The 5,000-nt window shown below is 28.4% G+C and overlaps 1 protein-coding gene across 3 annotated transcripts in view; it reads left to right on the top strand.

The window, feature by feature from the left end:
- LOC145269247 (orexin receptor type 2-like) overlaps positions 1-2,616 on the top strand; it is a 468,223-nt gene extending 465,607 nt beyond the window's left edge. For all 3 annotated transcript variants that reach the window (XM_080124870.1, XM_080124871.1, XM_080124872.1), the window contains one exon: positions 1-2,616. This exon is cut by the window's left edge and continues 8,006 nt beyond it. The gene's annotated coding sequence lies outside the window, so the exon portion shown is untranslated.
- Positions 2,617-5,000: the final 2,384 nt, after the last annotated feature.

Raw genomic sequence — 5,000 nt, 5'->3', positions numbered from 1 at the left:
TACTGTCAAGAATTGTAAATGTCAACTGAATCAAAGGAATGAATTGTAAGATGGTCAACATAATGAAATTTAGTATATTGACCTTTATCATTTTTAATGTTATATATATATATATATATATATATATAGATAGATAGATAGATAGATAGATAGATCATTCTCCACTAACAAAGCATTTTATTCATATAGAGTCCAATAGTATGGCAAAGTGCAATACTAATTTAAATAACAATTTATTTAAAAAGAAAAAAAAAGTGTAATAATTTTTTTTAAATAAATTAAAGAAAGACGAAGATTGGGCAGAGTGAAAGGAACCGCGTGATTGGATACAATTTCAGTGACGTATGAATGACGTATTCGTGACGTGTGCATGTTAAATTCTCGTACATTTTTAGACGCATGAAGAGCATAACGAACAGTTTCAAACACACGCGCATACATAGACGAGTGTTTGGAGGAAACGCTATTATTATATAATAAATAACATTGAACATTTTTGAATGTTTCAACCATTGTCATTGCGGCGGGCAAAAAAGCCGTGGCTCGTTTGATGAAACCCAGCTGGAGCGGTTTCGAGCGGATATATTTTCTTTTTCATTTTTTTTCTTCTTTAATACGACCAATTTTTGATAAAGAAAAATGTAAAAATGTTTTGTTTTTTTTTAAACTGTGTGTGTTTTTTTATATGTATTGACTTTTATTTTATTTTGTTTTTTTCATATATCTGTTTCATTTTTGTAAACAATCTTTGGGATGCCGTTTCGCAAGGAAAGGCGTCATTCTCGGTTTTTGAACACCATTGTAAATAAATTCGATGATTTTACGTGTTTTTCTTTCTTTTTTTTTTGTACTCAACGAGTGCCTCGCAACAAAAAAAAAAACATAATTTTCTTCTTTTCTTCGGGAGATACTAGTGACTTGAAAGTTTTTTATAAAGTCTTTGACGGGCATTTCAAAAATGTCTTTTGATATGTAGGTCCATCTGTCAGCTGGACGTTTGGCGAGACGACAAAAGCACAAGGACGATTCAAATTTTAAAAGAAAATGGCGGTAAATTTGTTAACATTCGAAATTTGAACAAAATTGGCGGCAAATTAGTTAAGGTCCGAAATTTGAACAAAAAATGGCGGCAAATTTGTAAACGTTCTTGAAAAAAAAATGGCTGCAAATTTATTTACGTTCAAAATTTAATAAACAATGGCTTCAAATTTGTTAACGTTAGAAATTTGAACTAAAAATGGCGCCAAATTTATTAACGCTTGAAATTTGAACAAAAAAAATGGTTGAAAATTTTTTAACACACGAAATTTGGACACAAATGGCTTCAAATTTGTTAACGTTCGAAATTTGAACAAAATTGGCGGCAAATTAGTTAAGGTCCGAAATTTGAACCAAAAATGGCAGCAAATTTATTAACGTTCGAAATTTGAACAAAAATTGGTTGCAAATTTGTTAACACACGAAATTTGGACACAAATGACTTCTAATTTGTTAACGTTCGAAATTTGAAAAAAAAAAATGACTTCAAATTTGTTAACGTTCAAAATTGGAACAAAAATTCGCTGCAAATTTGGTAATATTCTAAATTTGAAAATTTTAAAAATGGCACCAAATTTTTTTTTTTTTTTTTGCACTAACTAAGTTCATGGATTAAAAAAACAACAACAAAAAAACTAACAGTAATACATTTTAAAAATCTCGGTGTATTTCGAAATGTTTCTGTGCAAAGTCTTATTAATTTTTAAATACACCATTTGCTGTGATGGAGGGGGTGACAACTAAATGTTTGGGGAAAGGAGTGTATTAATGAAATTCGAAATTTAAATTTCACTTCAGTTTCATCTATTGAACTTTTATTTTCAGTAGATATTTGCTTAATATAAATATAAAAAATAATAGTAAATTCTTTTTGCCATTACTAACTACCTTAAACCGGAAGTGTGTTCCCTCCATTTCCTCCTACGTTTGCTACTACGACGTGACTCAAAAGAAAGGAGCCAAACAAACTACCGTATTGATTTTAGACTTATCTGAATTAGTAACGGGCCTTTGACTGATTATTATACTAAATTATGTACAGATGTCTTCGTAAAAGGCCCGAGATAAATTCTCCCTGCGCTATGGTTCATTGTCAGTTATCCCGAAGAAAAGAAAGACAGACAGAAGAAAAATTTATGCTACGATGACTAATTAACGCACGCACGCACGCACGCACGCACACACACACACACACACACACACACACACACACACAATAACTATTAAAAAGGAACCGGGCAAAATTCGTCATGAAAATGTACACAAAAACATTGGTTGAACGGTCAAAATAAAAATGGCTGTTACCTCTGTAGTCAACCTTGACATAAGTCAACCAATTTTATGGTTTGATAAATGTTTTTTTTTGTTTCTTTTTTGTTTGTTGTTTATTTTTTGTTTTGTTTTTTCTTCAATTATTTTATATCATATTATTTTCCTCGATGGGCTTCGCAAAAAAAAAAAAAAATACTGATGAAAAATTGTATATCATATACGACAAAATGTTGTGAATAAAAAAAAAAATTGGTAGAAAAAAAATGAGAATAATTTGCTGGATGAAATAAAATCGTAGCAAACACACATTTATGCATCGTTTTTTTTTTAAATTTATTTATCGAAAAACTTCTTCAAAACTGTTCAATTTTCATTAAAATCATAAAAAAAAAATATATTTTGATACATAACAAATATATATTTGGCTATTATTCACATACACACATGAATAATCACACATTATATATATATATATATATATATATATATATATATATATATATATATATATATATATATATATATATACTAGCAAAAGTACCCGTCGTTGACTGGGTTCAAAAACAGCCTACAGAAAATGGACTCTGATTTATATATATATATATATATATATATATATATATATATATATATATATATATATATATATATATATATATATATATATATTACAATAGAAAAATGCGAGCATGAAAAGTAATATGGCTAAGCTAAAACATGGAAAAATAAAGGACTAGTTGTTAAAACTAGAAAAGAAAAGAACAGGATATTCTGGTAAAAAATACAATAAATTTATAACTTAAAATATTGCAGCATTCAGAATTTTATTTTAAATTCAATTTATAACATTATATAATAAAATTTTGTATGCTGCAATATTTTAAGTTATAAATTTATTATATTTTTTACTAGAATATCATTTCTTTTTTCCAGTTTAAACTAGTTCTTTACTTTTCCATGTTTAAGCTTAACCATATTACTTTTCATGCTCGCATTTTTCTATTGCAATATATATTGCAATATATATATATATATAAATATATATATATATATATATATATATATATATATATATATATATGTATATATATATATATATATATGTACTAGCAAAAGTACCCGTCGCTGACTGGGTTCAAAACAGCCTACAGAAAATGGACTCTGATTTATGAAAGTATGATAGGTTATGAAAAGAAAGGGTTGTAAAGAGATAGCTTCGAATTTGGGGGTATCAAAACTAAAGCAAAATATGATGAAAGTAAAAATAAAATAGATAAATCCCATAATTTATTGTACCATACCTGTTCACACTGAAACACTTATCACAATATTCTGTGGATCTATATTAAAAAAAACTTGTTAAACTTTGTGACATATTTCCATTCTATGGAGCTCAGGCGCGAACGAACACCCCATAATTTTATTATACCATATTTCTTCAAACTGAAACATAATTATCAAAGTATACTTACGCAGATAGATATGAAAAGTCTTTATTAAAGTTTGTGCCTATTTTCTTTCTATTATACCATCCCTATTTAAGTTAAAGCATACTTATCAAAGTATTCTTATGTACATCTATATCAAAAACACTTGTAAACGTTTTTTTTTTTAATTTTTAAATTTTTTATTTCCATACTTTGTGGACCAGGCGCGTACGCAGACCCCACAATTTTAATAAATCGTCATTATGCCAGATCAAACATACCCATTCCTGTGTCTCAATACATCTTCTATCATTATATGTAATCAGTTTTTTTTAAATAATCAACCATATAGGAGCCTATTCGTGACCAGACACACACACACACGCACGCACATTCAGCTTTATATATATATATATATATATATATATATATATATATATATATATATATATATATATATATATATATATATATATATAGCTTAGTGAGTTAGCAAAAAGAGTGAGCTCAATTCTATAGGCTTATCGAGACAATGTAAAGCGCAACAAATATCATAGATAATAGACATCTTACACACCGATAAAATAGAATTACCACCCATTCACACTATACCCAACCTTAACCCTAAAACATACACTACATGCATTTAAGAATATGATAAAGACCCTATACACCTTTCTACATTGATGATGATTGCAACGTCTTGTTAGACGAGTGCCACTCCCTCAGACATTTAAAATCCGGGATATATATATATATATATATGATGAAAATAATGGAAATAGTATTCCGACAAAATAGAGAAAATAAAAAAGGAACAAACCGTATTATGTGTTCACCAACGTTTCGTCTTTATTTCACCCAGAGGAAGTCTCGAAATAAAGACGAAACGTTGGTGAACACATAATACGGTTTGTTCCTTTTTTATTTTCTCTCTCTCTCTCTCTCTCTCTCTCTCTCTCTCTCTCTCTCTCTCTCTCTCTATATATATATATATATATATATATATATATATATATATATATATATATATATATATATTCAAGCCTATCCATTCACGTGAACTCACCTTTTTCTTCACCCTATTCCCTCTGCTTCACTTTTTGTTATCAAGTAAGATGTTTGACTTACTTGCAGTTTCATCAAATACTTTTGCAAGCAAAATCCGATCCCGCATTTTGCTTAATCCTACCCTCTGATGAGAAGGAAACGCGGAATATTCAGTGTAGCTTAATCGCCATATACATTTTATAACTTACTATA

This window comes from Euprymna scolopes, chromosome 45, assembly GCF_053919585.1.
Source record: "Euprymna scolopes isolate OS-2025 chromosome 45, ASM5391958v1, whole genome shotgun sequence".
NCBI classification, from domain to species: Eukaryota; Metazoa; Mollusca; class Cephalopoda; order Sepiida; family Sepiolidae; genus Euprymna; species Euprymna scolopes.
Note: the sequence above shows the minus strand (reverse complement) of the source record. Positions and strands in the feature narration are given on the sequence as shown.